General features: G+C 42.3%; 1 protein-coding gene across 2 annotated transcripts in view; it reads left to right on the top strand.

The window, feature by feature from the left end:
- The window catches only part of SHISA6 (shisa family member 6), a 430,733-nt gene that overhangs the window by 399,704 nt on the left and 12,910 nt on the right, over window positions 1–18,119 (top strand). The window lies entirely within an intron of this gene.

Raw genomic sequence — 18,119 nt, 5'->3', positions numbered from 1 at the left:
TGCTTAGTTATGAAAGATGAACTATACTAATTCGATTAAGAATAAGCTGTATAAATAAATTATAACTAGCTTTGATATTCTAACATTAATATAATGTATTAGCAACAATCAATAACAGATTAATATAGTAGAATGAATTTGAAAGCATATAAGCTGAAGATATGAAGAACTGCAAAGATTTAGAAAGATATACAGTAAGTAAAAATGATCTAGTAAAGAGAGAACAAGGTTATCTCTTATGGTTTTAATGTACAGTGGTACCTCTACTTAAGAACTTAATTCATTCCATGACCCGGTTCTTAAGTAGAAAAGTTTGTAAGTAGTAGCAATTTTTCCCATGGGAATCAATGTAAAAGCAAATAATGCGTGCAAACCCATTAGGAAAGAAATAAAATCTCGGAATTTGGGTGGGAGGAGGAGGAAGAAGAAGAGGAGGAAGACAGTTGCTGCCGAAGGAAGAAAGTGAAGTGAGGGGAATAAAAAAAATACAAAACTTTAAGGCTTTAAAAAAAAAGAGGAGTTCTGAGGCGGCAAGGAGCAGTTTGTGCCTCCCATATACCCGCCGCAAGGCTGCCTCCCATACACTGAGAGAGAAAGAAACCCAGGAGAAATGGCAGAAAACTGGCTGGGCCTTCGTGCCACTCTCAAATTTCCTGGGAAATTTTTCCAGGTTCAGGTTCTTAAATAGAAAATGGTTCTTAAGAAGAGGCAAAAAAATCTTGAACACCCGGTTCTTGTCTAGAAAAGTTCTTAAGTAGAGGCGTTCTTAGGTAGAGGTACCACTATACAGTGGTACCTCGAGATACGAGTTTAATTCGTTCTGGACCTGGGCTCTTAAGTCGAGCAGCTCTTATCTCAAACGACTTTTCCCCATAGGAATTAATGTAAATAATTTTAATTGGTTCCAGCCCTCAAAAAACTCACAAAGTTAGTCTAAATTATGCAGAAAGACATGTTTTTAATGAAGAAATGTACATGTACATATAAATGAATAATGAAGTTTCTTTCACTTAACTTGTAAACTTTCTTAAACTTTTAAATTTACATATGTTCAACTTCTCTGCCACCCAATCCTGTAGGACAGAGGTCCCCAACCCTTTTTGCACCAGGGACCGGCTTTAAGCGATCAAGAGAGGAATGGGTGAATGAATGGACGGAGGGTGGGAAGGAAGGAAGGAAAGAGGGAAGGGACAGGAACAGAGGAAGGAAGCAAGGAAACTTATGAAAGGGGAGAGTAAGAGAGGAATGAGTGAAGGGAGGGAGGGAGGGAGGGAAGAAGGTGGGAAGGAGAAAGAAAAGAAGAAATAGAGGAAGGGAAGGTAAAAGAGAGAAAGAAAAAGAGCAAGAAAGAAAGAAAGAAAGAAAGGGGGAAGGGACAGGAACAGAGGAAGGAAGCAAGGAAACTTATGAAAGGGGAGAGTAAGAGAGGAATGAGTGAAGGGAGGGAGGGAGGGAAGAAGGTGGGAAGGAGAAAGAAAAGAAGAAATAGAGGAAGGGAAGGTAAAAGAGAGAAAGAAAAAGAGCAAGAAAGAAAGCTGCAAGCACCCCCCCGAGCCCCCCAGGCCGGCTGCAACCTTTTAAAACACGCACGCCGCTTCGCAGCTGTCTCCTGAAGCCGAACGCGGAAGTTAGCGTTTGGCTTCAGGAGACAGCTCCTTGGCGCTTGTATCTCGAATTTGGGCTTGTAAGTAGAACAAAAATATCTCTCCCCTCCCAGCTCTTATCTCGAGTTGCTCTTAAGTAGAGCAGCTCTTATGTCGGGGTTCCACTGTAATTTCTTTGTGTGTTTTCTTTCCCTTTCTTTTGTTCTATCCTTGTATATTTTTGAGTGTAATATAATGTATAGTTGTAATTTTATCTATTTTCCAATAAAAAAATTAAATGAGTGTAATGCAAGAAGATAGGAGAAGGCCTAATGATGTTCCAATATTTTAAAAGAATAACAAAAACTAGGTAACTGCAGACAAATCAGCTTTAACATTACTATTGGGTAAAACTCAAAATCAGTCTATGAGCATTTAGGAAAGATGCCTTGCTTGTAGGAGCAAGAATGAGTTTATTAGGAACAAATCATGTCAATCCGACCCATTCACCTTTTTTTTTTACAGTGTGACCAGTTTAGTATGTAATGCTTGTATAGTTGATTAACTTCAGTGAAGCGTACAGCTAAATTTCCCAAGAGTTTCTATAGAGAAGAGGGCAAGTCAATCATAACCAATGAGTATATAACAATGGTTCCATCTGGGTGACCTTGGCCACTCTCTCGCCACACAAAAAATTTCATAGGTTTATTGTTGGAAAAATAGGAGGAGGAAGGTATGTTAGATATGTTTGCCAGCTTGAGTTATTTGTAAAAATAATAAAGGCAGGATATAAATAAATATATGAATAAAGGAAACTTAAACGAAGCATTGAGTGACAAACTGCAGGGTTGCATACTGTGTTGTTCAACTTCTTTATAAATGACTAAATTAAAAAGTTACAAAATAAAGTACAGTAAAGTTCAGCTTTGCAGAATACACAAAGGTAAAGAGAAGGTTTTTTTAAACTTATTAAAAATAACTCAATATGAGTCTGGGTGGCACATAGCTATAAAACAAATATAAACAGCAATAAATAACCAAAAAAATCTCAAAGAATATATGGTAACTTTAAAGACTTTTCCCCACCTTTATTATTTTTATAAATAACTCAAGATGGATAATATATCTATATTCCTTCCTCTTCCTGTTTTTCTCACAAAAACAATAATTCAATGAGGTGAGCTGGATTGGGAGGGTGATTGGTCAAAAGCCAAACAGTCAACTTTCATCCCTAAAGTGGGATTGGAACTCACAATGTCCTTCTTTTTAACCCGGGTCCTTAACCAGTAGACTAATCTGGCTCTAACAACACATATTTGGGGTGTAACCAAATATATTCAACATCTCAAAATGAGCCCAGCTAACATTTTAGCTCCAACATTTGAGAGATAACAATCACCTTATAGGATAGAGGAGGATTTTGAGAAGCTGGATACAGGAGTGGGCTGCTGGGGGTTCACAGGGATTTGGGAGAACCTCTAGCTAAGATCCTGTGCAGTTTGGAGAACCCCCAAATCCCACTCCTAACTGGCCCTGACCATCCCTATCTTCCCAGGAGTCCAAAAGCAGCCCATTTTGGATGCAGGGCATGCACGGAGGCTTGGAGAGGGCAAAACCAGGCCTATTGGAAATTTTGGAAGGGCAGAAAATGGCCCATTTCTAGGCTCCCAAGGACCTCTGAAGCCTGGGGATACCATTTTTGCCCTTCCGGAGGCTTGAAGGAAACCTCCAGAGCCCAGGGAGGGCAAAGACACACACAAACACCACCATGGTGCACATCTACCATGGACACACCCACCCAGCAGAGATCCCCTTGCTTAAATTTATGAACCCCACCCCTTTAGCTGGAACAATGGGCAGTAACCAGCAAGATAAAGTTTTACAGTGACCAGTCAAAGCCTTCCTTGGATTTAGGTGGGAGAAAACAAAGATAAAGGCGAGGAAGCATATTTAGCAGCAATGCAAAAAGGATCTTGGTGTCTTGGTGAATAAGGTGATGCAGCTGCAAAAGAAAATGCAACTCCAACATAATTATAATGTCAAGATCAGGAAAATGTTGTTTCTTGCTTTTCTGCATCGTTCAGACTGCACTTAGAATATGATAGGCATCATCCTAGCATAGAAAGGATATGGACAAATTTCAAACAAACTGAGAGGTAGGAGGAGAACCACTGAAGAACAGTGCCTCCCACTCCCAACCCCTCCAGTCGGCACAGAAGGATACCATGGTCGATGGTATCGAAAGTCGCTGAGAGGTCAAGAAGAACCAGGACAGAGGATAAACCCCTGTCCCGGGCCCGCCATCATCCATCAACATGACCAAAGCAGTTTCTGTGCTGTAGCCTAGATAATCGGCTTCTTCCAAGGACCGCTGGAGTTGGAGCGTCACCACCTTCTCAACAACCTTCCCCATAAAGGGAAGGTTGGAGACTGGCCGATAGTTGTTAAGAATTATCCTCTGAAGTCTGTGTTGGTCTTGTTGGGTTGCAGAACCAAACCAAACAGTTATATAGGTGCAGATGACAGACTCAGAAATTCATCTGTAGAAATGTTCTTGTATTGGAAGAGACCACTTTGAGAAATCCTGAAGTCTTCCTTTCTGGAAAGCTATAAATTGAGTCTGGGGATATTATAATGCAGATAGTCCTCGACTTACGGCCACAATGAAGCCCAACATTTCTGTTGTTAAGTGAAACATTTCTTAAGTGAGTTTTGCCCCATTCTGCAACTTTCTTTGCCATAGTTGTTAAGTGAAACATTGAAGTCATTAAGTTAGTAACACGGTTGTTAAGTGAATCTGGCTTCCCCGTTGACTTCACTTGTCAGAAGGTCACAAAAGAGGATGGCGTGACCCCAGGACACTGCAACTGTCAAAAATGTGAGTCGGTTCCCAAGTGTTGATCAGGTGACCATGGGAATGCTGCAATTACTTGAGGATTACCTGTAGTACATTCGAGGATTAGACAGAGGTTTTGGCAAGGTGATCTTCAATATCCCATCTGGTCCTTACATTCTTTGATTCTATTAAAAAAAACTAACCTCCTCCCCCCCCCAAAAAAAAAATGTTGCTGAAATTAGCATCCCACCCTCATCATGAATGGGATCATTGCAATTGCTGGATGTTATCGTTGAGCCAGGTCTGTATATTTTACTCCTCCATGGGCAATGAGGCTTCCATAGAAATTTATTCAAGCCCATCATCTAAATCTAATAGCTCCCTTTCCCCATGAATGTTTTTAACATTTTTTTGTTTTTTGTTGTTTTCTTGCTCCTGGAGTTTTTTGCAAAATTGATTCCTGCTTTATGTATGGTATGTTGAGTTGTGTGATTGTTCTTAATAAGGGTTTCTTAATTGTTCTGCTTTTTAACATTGGATTTGTAGACTGTATTGTTTGTTGGGAGCCGCTCCGAGTCCTCGGAGAGGGGCGGCATACAAATCTAATAAATAACAATCCGGAGTTGCTTTTCCTCAGTTGCTTTCGTCACTTAGTCTGTCGTACCAGGTTCTGAACAAACCACCTACTTCAGCCCTTTGCTCTTAAGCTTGTTATATTGCCAGGGATGCCATAGACAGCCTATAGACACAGTCTGTGTCTTTCTGGGTTCTATAGACACAGAAAGATGATTCAGAAATTGAGGTACATAACTCCCACACGCACATACATAGCCTCCCCTCTATAATCTCTCTTATTTATTTATTTATTTATTTATTTATATTTTATTTATTAGATTTGTATGCCGCCCCTCTCTGCAGACTCGGGGCGGCTAACAACAATAAAAAGACAACGTAAACAAATCTAATATTAAAAAAATAAAAAATCCCAATTTAAGAGATCAGTCATACATACAGTTATATCATACATAAATTTTATAAGCCTAGGGGAAGGGAATATTTCAATTCCCCCATGCCTGATGACAGAGGTGGGTTTTTAAGAGTTTACGAAAGGCAAGGAGGGTGGGGGCAACTCTGATATCTGGGGGGAGTTGGTTCCATAGGGTCGGGGCCTATTGGCAGCTATTTCGTTTTCTTTCTCACTCAAGGCAATTCTCGGGGTAGTATGTACCAATAATCGCTTTTCTTCACACCTATTTTTTTCTTCCTTAATGTATTCCTACCTATCTTTTCACTGACTTCTTTAGAGCAGGAGAACCACCCTTGCCTGTACATCTCCAAGTATTTATGCTGAATGCAAAGTAAAAGGAAGAGGTGCTTTTAAAAAAAGTTAGCTTCACAACATCTCCTTTAGTTTTCATGATCAGAGTGCAGCAACAGATATGTAATAAACTGGTTCTTTTTATAGCTATTGTGCTGCAAAATTAACTACTAATAAGGTAATCCAAACACAGTTTTGCAGTTCGTTACCCAGACAAAAAACAACTGAGATGCTGCTCAAATTCAGGGTGACAGGTTGCTGAGTCTGATGGCTTGTAGGTGGTCTAATCTTCATTGTATCCCAAGAAATAAATCCAGTTTATATCTTCTCAGATTCAATTTTGAAATTCAAATTCCAGTTTCATATATTGTGTTGAAATATAATACTTAAAACAGAGTTCAAACAACATATGAAATATTCTTAATTTCCTCTTCACGTTCCAAATGTTAAATTTTATTTGCAAATGTAACATTCAAGTGTTTTAAACCTCCTGGGCTGGTTACTTTGAATTGGATACTCACTAAAAAAAATGCTGCCAAACACTTAATATCACTGCAGGTCATCTCCTGATAGGAATATAATTATCTCCCACATGTCCCATTCTGCCTATTCATATATCCACTATCAAACTACTGTTATCTGCGTTCCAACATCACTGGCTGAAATGGAACAAGAACTAATTTTAGGATGGCCTTAATTGAGTCAGTATTTCAGATCACACCTGCCTTCCAGTATATATATAATTTTCCCTAGAATTTTCATAATATATAAACTTTGTTATACATTTTGATCACAAAATTCAGAGAAATGCAAATATCAAAGGATAATTGTGTTTCCATCTGTCATTTGGAAAACAACCCAGTTTACATTACAATGCAAATCAGGCTATGTTTCTTCTCCCTCATCACTCAAAAGTAGTTTCAATTTCATTAATGTCTGAAAATACAATGGTAAACGCAAGCTAGTAAATATACCTTCTGCTCATGACTTTTTAAAATATCTCTGTGTGTGTGTGTGTGTGTGTGTGTGTGTGTGTGTGTGTCCTCCCTCCCTCCCTCTCTCTCTCTCTATCTCATATTATGGTCTATTATGTCATAAAATGACCTATTGGAGGACCAGAATGTTATTCATAAATCCCTTTGAGTTTGAATCTGCTTATATTGTGCCTGTGTATATCTGAAGGCAGTATAAGGGGAGCCAGCTTTTGGAAGGGCTGTGGCAAGCAGATGCCAGAACAGTAGGCAAGAGCTGTCAAAAGCATTGAACAGAACCAAATTCCTGAACAAAGTATAAATAAATAGTTAAATTGGCATGGGCCAGACCCAGAAAAGAGAAGATATTCCTTCCCATAAATTTCCTATAATCGACTCAGTATATGTTTCAGTGTGTATGTTCTACTCTGCTTAATAGATGACTCTACAGATGGTTTGCTCCATGACCTCCTATTCTTCTTTCTTGCCATCCCTGACAGTTCACTCGGGGTATCTGTCCTGACAGCTCTTTCCTGATCTGGCCCATCTCCTCAAGACTACCCCAGGTTTGAAGTCCACAGAATAAGTGCTAACTGAAGGAAGGCTTTAGCTGGGGAAGAGAGGGGTCATCTTGAAACATTCAAGAATAAAAAGACAGGCTGAGAGATATTAATGCTGACAATAGCCTCAGTGCCTCAGCAGAAAGTCTTTTCCTCAGAATCCCCTCAGAATTCAAGTCTATATCCGGACCTAATCTGTATGCAGGCTGATAAAATTACCTTGAAACAGCTAATCTTACAGGAATAAGGACTAAAACCTGTGGAATGCTTTAGCTTTAAGGGGAAAATGCTGTCATAAAGCATTTTTTCTCTTTCTCTGTGATTTCAGTCATGTGTTCACAATTTAAGAACAGCAAGACAACTGAATGATAAATGTGATCAGTAACATCAGTTCTGGAGAAGAACATGCACTTTTTTACTTGATGGGTTTTAATTGTTTTTCATCATTGCTTTCGTGCTATAATTTGAAAAATCATCTCCAGACCCCTTGGCAGTCTAAATTTTTTTAACTGAATAATTAAATATTGGGTTTATGTTCCCTGTCTGAACACAAACATCCATTGTCTCTGGAACTCTGTAGCAAGATCCTCATTGCCTACAACAATCTGTCTACAAGCAGTAAGTTACTGCTCAATATGGTTTCATTTCCAGAAAATTTTTCTGACATTGTTCAGTGTAGCTCACAATTATCAGCTGCATGTGCTTCATGGTCAAAGAGGCAAAGATGGCAGAGACCATCTGGAAATTCAAAACTAATTAATCAGGAGATTGCTATTGTTCTTTCTAAAAATCACAGGTCTCTCCCTAGTTTTAGTGTTATTGGTTCAGTTGTGGCTTCAATTGCTAGAAGAGCCACAAATATGAACCATTCAAATAGGCAATATAATTTTCTTGAATCTGTCAATGCTCCAAATTTAATGTTTGCTTGCTTGCTTGCTTGCTTGCTTGCTTGCTTGCTTGCTTGCTTGCTTGCTTGCTTGCTTGCTTGCTTGCTTGCTTGCTTGCTTGCTTGCTTGCTTGCTTGCTTGCTTGCTTGCTTGCTTGCTTGCTTGCTTGCTTGCTTGCTTGCTTGCTTGCTTGCTTGCTTGCTTGCTTGCTTGCTTGCTTGCTTGCTTGCTTGCTTGCTTGCTTGCTTGCTTGCTTGCTTGCTTGCTTGCTTGCTTGCTTGCTTGCTTGCTTGCTTGCTTGCTTGCTTGCTTGCTTGCTTGCTTGCTTGGTTTATATGCCACCCCTCTCCGAGGACTTGGGGCAGCTTACAATATATAAAAGAAAACAATACAATATAATAACCTAAATCAAATTAATTTAAAACTAAATACATCAATCTAAAATGCCCAATCTAATTAAAAGCCAGTCATACCCGCTCAAGCAACAACCAAACATGACATTCATTGGTCAGGGGACTAGAGTCTAATCACCCCAAGTCTGGCGACACAGGTGAATCTTAAGACACTTGCGGAAGGCGAGGAAGGTGGGGGCAGTACCAATCTCCGAGGGGAGATGATTCCAGAAGGCCGGGATCCCCACAGTGAAGGCTAGGCCCCGCCAAGCAACATTGTCCAGTTGACAGGACTTGGAGAAGGCTAGCTCTGTGGGACCTGACCAGTTGCTGGGACTCATGTTATGCGTTATGATTCTGTCTGTTGTTGGTGTTTTTTTTTTAAAGTAGAATGAATCAAATGTGTTCTGTCTGCCATGTACAGTTAATCTATTTATTAAGCAATTTGTATGAGGTTAAAAATTATTTCAGGAGCAAAAAAAAGAGGCATTTTCACTTGGTTAATTGTCCTTATATGCCATATCAAATTTCATATCTAAATAAGTGCTCCTATGAGAGAGAAAAGAAGAAATGGATTTATTTAGCACAATATTTCCACTTACACTAAGGCAACTTTCTCCTCGGGGGAAGACAGCAGTTCAAATGACAGAGCAGATACAGCAATGCATCTTTTGATTCACAATTCATCATTTTTCAAAATGATTTTATTGACAATTATATTATACAACTAAAATTATGTACTATGGAAATAGATTAAAAATTAAGAAATCTAAAAAGTGCAAGAAGGAAAAAGAAAAGTAAATGATAGAAAAAGAAATGTCCCCCTTCAAATATATAACAATATTAACATATCTTAAAATACATCTGAACCCTTCTTCATTCCATACTTCATCTTATTCTCTATAAGACCATCTTTATTTTTCTAGATTATTCAGCAAAAGAGGCGTAGGGCAGGGCTCAGTAAAGATTATCAGAGGTGTTTACAAACTGCCTCTATTATATCCAATTGGAATCATTCCTTTTATATTTATATCTCTGCTTTTATTTAAACAAATCCCCATTTCCTCTCTTCAAATAGAGAAGATCTGATTCCAGTAAAAACAAAAATTACAAAAATAACCACAATCACCCAGTCCCGATTTTTTTAAAAAACCCACTAAACATCGCCAGAAATAGCAACTCAATGTTATCAAAAATAACTTAGAATATCGCAGACTATATCTATTATGCCCAATTTAAATCATCCTTTTATATCTCCATTTCTATTTAAACAAATTCTCCCGTTCCTTCTTTTCAAATACTCAATGTCCAATCCAGTAACTGTACAGAATACTATGTATTATGATAGACTTAGTTTGCCATGCTCTCCTACACCATGCATCAGCAACCTGTGGTTCCAGAGTCCCATGCAGCTCTTTGGGCCCTCTGCTGTGGCTCCCTGTCGGATGATCCCACCACTGCCTAGCCCTGCCCTACGCCTCCCATCCCAGTCAGTCCTCACCTGCCCTGAGAAGTAAGGATGATGGTGGGGGATGGAGAAGCAGCCAGGGCAGAGACAGAAAGATACAGAGAGAGGAGGAGAGAAAGAAACAGAGAGAGATACAGAGGGGGGAAGGAGAGAAGGGAAGGCAGGGAAGAGAGAGAGAGATGTCAGAAGGGTTTTGTGGTTCCTGTTGTTTTATAGCAACTGGTTTTCTGCCCTAATGACTGGCTAGGTAGGCGTGGCTTGGGGGGGTCATGTGACTGGTGGAAGTGAATGGCCATGCCCACCCAGGTTTTGTGGCTCCCTGTGTTTTCTTTTCTGTGAGAAACAGGTCCAAATGGCTCTTGGACTGTTTAAGGTTGCAGCCCCATTTATTGCTTGTATGTAATCTTTTTAAATTCTTTGTAGATTTTTGTTTTTACACTTTTTAGCTTTTATATATAATATTTACTCTGAGGTATCTTTAAAGATTTTTAATTTTCTGTATTCCACCATGGTCTTTAACTGTAATAAAGATTTAGTTTCATTTTTACTAGTCAGAAGTAAACAAGTAGTTTATGTTCAATCCCTACTAGAGATTTATAGCTCAGATTTTTAATAGCCTTTTGTGCAAATTGTGTTCAACAATGAAGCTATTACCAGATATTTATTTATTTGATTTACTTGATTTATTTGATTTATTTGATTTATTTGATTTATTTGATTTATTTGATTTATTTGATTTTTATGCCGCCCTTCTCCTTAGACTCAGGGCGGATTACAACATGTTACCAATAGCACTTTTTAACAGAGCCAGCATATTTCCCCCACAATCCGGGTCCTCATTTTGCCCACCTCGGAAGGATGGAAGGCTGAGTCAACCTTGAGCCGGTGATGAGATTTGAACCGCTAACCTACAGATCTATGGTCAGCTTCAGTGGCTTGCAGTACAGCACTCTACCTGCTGTGCCACCCCGGCTCTTATGGTTGAGCCAATAGTTAGAAATGCAGGCCCAAGGTAGCTATAATTGAGGGCTGAACAGACTCAAAGGAAATGTGGGTAGTATCCTGAAGAAGTAGAAATGCTGACATTTTACTGACCAGAATAGCATTCCTTCCCTGACAGAGATCTCAGTGATCTCTGTTAGTGATCTCATGTTTGCCTATGAAGCTGATACAGAGGTAAGCTTCCAGAAATGACCATTTCATCCACCCTAACCCCAACCCAACTCTAATCCTAATTCTATCCCAAAAGTCCTAACTTATTGCTAAAGATGAAGATAACACAAAATAAATAGGGGGAAGTCCAAACCAAGGACAGGCAACTGTTACCTGATGTTAAGGGTCAGGGTTAAAGTCTTTATGTTCCAAAAGAAAAAATATATATTTTTATCTCTTTGTTTAAAAGACAAGTGCAATAAAACTTTCACCCCAGGCAGTGAACATTTTGATAAGAGTTTCCATTTTTATTGTATTGCATTAATTCTTGTACATTGGACCAACTCCTTAACTTTATTTTTTTTTAAATTACAGTAGAAATGTTACATTCTTTACACGGCATGCTAAAGTAATATACAAGTAATCCTCAACTTACTATGGTTGTAAAGTGAATTTTGCCCCATTTTACGACCTTCCTTGCCACAGTTTTAAATGAATCAATGCAGCTGTTAAGTTAGTAATGCAGTTGATAAGTGAATCTGGCTTCCCCATTGAGTTTGTTTGTTAGAAGATTGCAAAAGATGAAATTTTAATCACATGACTGTGGGAAGTCTACAAAAGTTATAAGTATGAAAGTGGTCATTTGTCATTTTTTCTGTGATGTATTATTATTATTATTATTATTATTATTATTATTATTATTATTATTATTATTAGAAACATAGAGGTCTGACAGCAGAAAAAGACCTCATGGTCCATCTAGTCTGCCCTTATACTATTTTCTGTATTTTATCTTACAATGGATATATGTTTATCCCAGGCATGTTTAAATTCAGTTACTGTGGATTTACCAACCACATCTGCTGGAAGTTTGTTCCAAGGATCTACTACTCTTTCAGTAAAATAATATTTTCTCATGTTGCTTTTGATCTTTCCCCCAACTAACTTCAGATTGTGTCCCCTTGTTCTTGTCACTTTTCTATTAAAAACACTTCCCTCCTGGACTTTATTTAACCCTTTAACATATTTAAATGTTTCGATCATGTCCCCCCTTTTCCTTCTGTCCTCCAGACTATACAGATTGAGTTCATTAAGTCTTTCCTGATAGGTTTTATGCTTAAGATCTTCCACCATTCTTGTAGCCCGTTCAATTTTGTCAATATCTTTTTGTAGGTGAGGTCTCCAGAACTGAACATAGTATTCCAAATGTGGTCTCTATATAGCGGGATCATAATCTCCCTCTTCCTGCTTGTTATACCTCTAGCTATGCAGCCAAGCATCCTACTTGCTTTCCCTACCGCCTGCCTGCACTGTTCACCCATTTTGAGACTCTCAGAAATCACTACCCCTAAATCCTTTTCTTCTGAAGTTATTATTATTATTATTATTTAATTATTATTTATTATTTATTAGTAGTAACTTCAAATGGTCACTAAGTGAACTGTATGTCGAGGACTATCTGTACTATTGAGACTATGTCAGTTATAATTCTGGCATCCATTTGTTTTTGGTTTTTTTATTTTTGTTTTGTTTTTAATTTAAACATTTCATCTTCCATTAAACCAGTCCTTCTCAAATAGTGGAGTGCACCCCCCTGGGCAATGCCAGGAGGGGGGCATGTGACCCCGGGAAACATGTGTGGTCCCTCTAAATCAATTCACATGGACAGGGAGTGTTTTCCCAGTTGCATGCTGCTCGGAGCCCAGAAATGAAAGCAGCCAGGCAGGGCGGCTGCATGAATTCTTCTTGTTCTCAGCAGGCACCGCAGTTGCCATGAACTTAAGTTAGCCTGGCCCAGTTTCAAAAGAGGGCCATAACCACAGTAGCCTATGCCTGCCTAACCAAAAACAGGCTCCACTGAGTTCAGTGTGACTTACTCCCAGGTAAGTGGGTAGAGCAGCCTTCCTCAGCCAATAGTTTGCTTGGGGCTTATAATAAGTAAAATAATAAATATTAACACTAAAATTCCACTGGGGTCCAGATCGGAGAGTTGGGGGGGTGTCAAATGTTTACTTCTTCCTGGGGGTGGGGAGGGGTATAACAGAAAAAATTTTGTATTTGTATTTTTTAGATTTGTATGCCGCCCCTCTCCGAAGACTCAGGGCGGCTAACAACAATATAAAAAGACAATGAAAACAAATCTAATATTAAAAATAATCTTAAAAACCCCAATTTAAAGAACCACTCATACATACAAGCATACCATGTATAAATTCTATAAGCCTAGGGGGAAGGGAAATTTCAATTCCCCCATGCCTGACAACAGAGGTGGGTTTTAAGGAGCTTGCGAAAGGCAAGGAGGGTGGGGGCAACTCTGATATCTGGGGGGAGCTGGTTCCAGAGGGTCGGGGCCGCCACAGAGAAGGCTCTTCTCATGGGTCCCGCCAATTAATTGAGAAGGACTGCATTAAACAGTGTGTTGTCTAGGTATAAATATCTGTGCAATCAGAATTTATACTATTCAAAACATTGATATTAATTCTCTAATCTTACAATAATAAGCATAATAAACCTATTCATTTCTCTCTCTTAATATATCTTCTAATAAGGATATAATAGTATTAGACACAATACTCTTAACAGTCATATTTATAAAAATCCTCATATTGTTTATATCTCTATCTCAACATATTTTCTATATTTCACTGATCTCCATTTATCTCTAACTTCTGTTTTTGTCTTCCAACCATCCATAAAATAGCTCCCATGTCATATAATATTCAGTTTGTTCTTTCTCCTGTATAGCGAGCATTAATATATTCATTTCTGCACATTCTAAAATTTTCCTAATCATATTCTCATCAGTAGGGATCTTTTCACTCTTCCAGTTTTGTGCATATGTATGATTAAATATGCATTCCCTTTACTATAGGTTTCGGGCAAAATCCCCAACAAAAGTATTTCTGGTTTTAAGTCAAGGTGCTGTTTTATCATCCTTTTTAACTGCCTTTGTATTTTTGTCCGATATTTTTTTGTTTCTGTACATGTCCACCACATATGATAACATGACCCAGGTATCTGGTGACATTTCCAACGTTTAGCAGATTTATCTTTAAACATCTTTACCAACGTCACTGGTGCAATTCTGACATCTATTTGTTTGCATAAAAGAGAAATTGTGTATGTGAGAAAGAAGGAGGAGAAATAGGCTATGACAATGATGGTGAACCTATGGCATGGGTGCCACAGGTGGCAGGCAGAGCCATATTTGCTGGCAAGTGAGCAATTGTCCAAGCTCAGCTCCAATGTGCATGTGTGATTTTTGGCTTGCACCGAGACTCTGGGAGGTCATTTCTGGCTTCCAGAAAGCCTTTGGGGGATAGGGGAGGGTGTTTTTACCTTCCCACATCTCCAGGGAAGCCTTTGAAGCCTGGGGAGGATGAAACACAAGCCTACTGGGCTCACCAGAAGTTAGGAAACAGGCCATTTCTGGCCTCCAGAGGGCCTCCAGGGGAGGGGTGGAGGAAGTTGTTTTCGCCTCTCCAGGCATTGAATTATAGGTGTGGGCACTCATACATGCATGATAACTTGCACCCACGCTCTTTCAGCACCCGAGGAAAAAAATAGCACCAGCAGACTTACCAGCAGGTGCCTTTTGCAGGAGGGTCGTAACGACGCGGACACATGGCCGCCGCCATCTTGGATCTCGGCTGAAGTCTCGCGAGATTGCGAGACTTCGGCTGAGAGTCAGGCCAGGGTGGCCTGATTGCTGACGTGGCCGGGCGGGGCTTGCCAGCCCTATAAAAGGGCGTGCAGGCCCAGGTTCGGCCTGTTCGCCCGGGCCACGTCAGAAGAGCAGACACTTGGCTGTCTGCTCTTGGAGCCTTTCGGCGGCCGCGTGGAGCGGCCGTCATTTCGGCAGCCTCGTCGGAGGCTTGAGGCGACGGCTGCTCGTTGCGGGCAGCAGGCTTCAGCCCATCTGAGGCTGGAGGTTTGCCCCTCTTCGATCGGCCGGCAGCAACGGCCTTTCGGATGGAGTCCCGCGTGAGCACCCCCCCCCCGCTCAGTAAAAGGCGGCCGCGTGTTGCGGCCGCCATCTTGACAGCCTCATCGGAGGCTCGTGGAGTGGTTTGGGGGCTTCGAGTCTGGCGGGACGGCCGGGCCTTGTGCCGTTGGCTGTTGCCCCCCCCCCTATTTCCTACAGGGGGGATCGTTCGGGTAGCCCCCTTGGGGACGTGGGGGCTCGGGCGGAGGGCTCGCGTGTGCGCGCCCCCCCCCCGGTTCGTGGCCCCCGAAAAACAATAAAAAATAATAAGAAATAAAATAAAAACGGAGGGCAGTTGGGCCCTTGGCGGCAGCTTCCTGCTGCTGTGCTGCCTGTGTGGGCAGAGGCCTTTTGCTGCCCTCTTGGGGCCTGGGTGGCCCCGGTTCCTTCATGTGTAAAAATAAGAACCATGGTGTACACAGGAACATATTAATAATAATAATACTGAGACTGATTATGGTTGAAATTATTTCATATATTATATAGAAACATGGACATATAACGGCAAGGAAAGACCCATTGGTCCCTCTAGTCTGCCCTTATGCTATTTTCTGTATTTTGTCTTGGGATGGATATATGTTTATCCCAGGCATGTTTAAATTCTGTTACTGTGGATTCATCTACCAAGTCTGCTGGCAGTTTGTTCCAAGCCTTTACTATTTCAGTAAAATCATAGTCAAATTTCAGTACAGTTATGGTCTAACATTAATTATGTAAATATTGTTATCACTCGGTCCCAGTTTCTTGGGGTTTTTTCGGGGGGGGCACCTGTAACCAGGTTTGCTCCCCCCCCCCGCTGGCTCCTATTGCGGGAGCACAGGCCCCTGGGGCAGCTTTTTGCCAGGGCCTGGTGTGTCGGGGGCGGGGGGTTTGACCCCGCCAGCGCAAGCCATAGGGCCTCCGTCCCTTTTGACGGCTTACCCGTCGGGGCCAGGGAGATTGGACATGGGGGCCACCACAGTGTGGGACCCGTTCGCTGCATGTCATGGGTTTGCTGCAGAGGGGCTTGTTTCCCCCCTTTTTGTATGTACAGCCATGCGTGCGGGAGGGCGGGGTTCCCATGCCGCTTCAATGTGCCCCTGCCCCTGAAAGGGGACGGTTAGGAGGGGAGGGGGTCCAGGGTACAAACCCCACCTACTGGGTGGAAACTGGGCCCAGCCCAATTAATTTAAAACAACAACAACAACAGCACGGGGGTTGGTTGAGGGACGACCACCCTCGCTCGAGAGCGGCCGCTCTCTTGCTAGGTTTCTCCAAGTGATTCAGGATCCCTTACATGGGGGGTTTGAGCAAGCCTTTGGGTTCGACAACCTCAGGTTGGTTGTAGGACATGACGGCATTGTTCGGTCCAGAATAGCATAAGAGGTGGCCGTGGGGAGGGGCCTTGGGCCCTTCCCGGAGCCGCCCTTCTCGAATCTTGGGGTGTACCCATTAGGGGTGGTCCCCTGAAAGGTGGGTGTTGAATTTAGGTTGATTCACCACTTGTCTTTTCTTAAAAGGGAGACAGTGAAGGATTTCGTTCCTGACGAACTTTGTTCAGTCCGGCTCGCATCCTTTGATGCGGTCGTGGCCATGGTAAGGCAGTGTGGGGTTGGAGCCCTTATGGATAACTGCGGCATTAAGTCAGCATCCCGGCTCTTCCCCATACACCCAGACGGCTTCGAGCTGTTGGGCTTCCATTTCAACGGTGGTTTTTATGTGGACGGGGTTTTACCCACGGGTGGCTCCGTCTCATGCTCTCTTTTGGAGAGCTCGAGCACCTTTTTGGAGTGGGCGCTCAGGAGGTGCAGCAGTCTGGGCTCGGCGTTCACTACCTTGAGGGTTTCTTGATGGCGGGGACTGCGCGTGCAGAGCACTGCTTTGCTCTAATGCGGGTCTTCGAAGCCCTTTGCGCTCTGTTGGGAGTGCCTTTAGCCTCTACGGGGACCAAGTGCCCCGCCACCGGGATTACCTTCCTCGGTATTGAATTGGACTCAGAGGTGCAATCTTCTAGTTTGCCCCTGGACAAGTTGACTAAAATCAGGGATAACCTTGGTACGGTTCCGGGGCTGCAGGAAGGTCACTCTTCGGCAGCTCCGGGAACTAGCTGGGATACTTAATTTTGCCCGCCGGGTCGTGGTGCCGGGCAGGGTTTTTCTAGGAGGTTATATACTGCGATGAGGGGGCTCCGTTGGCCCCATCATCGTACCCGCTTATGTGCAGGGGTCAGGGCTGACCTCTGCGTGTGGCGGAGTTCTTAGAACGTTTTAATGGGTTGTCTTTTTGGAGGCAAGAGCTTCTTTTGGAAGCTGAATTGCAGTTGTGTTCTGATACTGCATATACTCGTGGCTTTGGGTTGTGTTGGGTGACCAGTGGTGCTGGTCTGCGTGGCCTCCAGAATGGAGGGCCTCTTTTTTGGTTAAGGATTTGACCCTTTTGGGAGCTCTTCCCCTTGATAGTGGCCCTAGAGCTTTGGGGTGAGCAGTTTTGGGGCAAGACTGTGCATTTGGGTATGACAGCCTAGTGGTTGTCCATGTTGTGAACGCCCTGTCCTCCAAGAGGGACAGGGTCATGCGGCTTGTCTGCCAATTTTTTGGGCACAGGTCCTTGTCCCTGACCACATTGTTTTTAGCTAGGCATGTCTCCGGGTTCGATAACGGGGTTGCTGACGCCTTGTCCCTGGTCAGTTGTCCCGGTTTCGGACCCTGGCCCCGCGGGCACGTATGTCGCCAGGGGCTTTTCCTGTCCACCTTTGGGGCCGGGGGGCTCCTGGGCAGTAGAGAGTAGAGGCTTGCTGGGCTCCGGCACCCTCGGGAGTGTCTGGCACTCTGGGGGGCTTAGCAGCGGGCAGGGAGCTGTTTGGGATTGCAGGCAGTATACGGGTTACCCCTATAGCTGGCCTGCCCCAGTTGTGTACCTGGCCATATTTGTGTCCAGCTTAGGCAGCGTGGCCTTTCGGTTAGGACTATTGGGTCCAGGTTGGCCGGC

This window comes from Erythrolamprus reginae, chromosome 2 (assembly GCF_031021105.1).
Source record: "Erythrolamprus reginae isolate rEryReg1 chromosome 2, rEryReg1.hap1, whole genome shotgun sequence".
In the NCBI taxonomy this organism is placed as follows: Eukaryota; Metazoa; Chordata; class Lepidosauria; order Squamata; family Dipsadidae; genus Erythrolamprus; species Erythrolamprus reginae.
The sequence above is the reverse complement of the archived record's forward strand: the minus strand, read 5'-3'. Positions and strand labels throughout refer to the sequence as shown.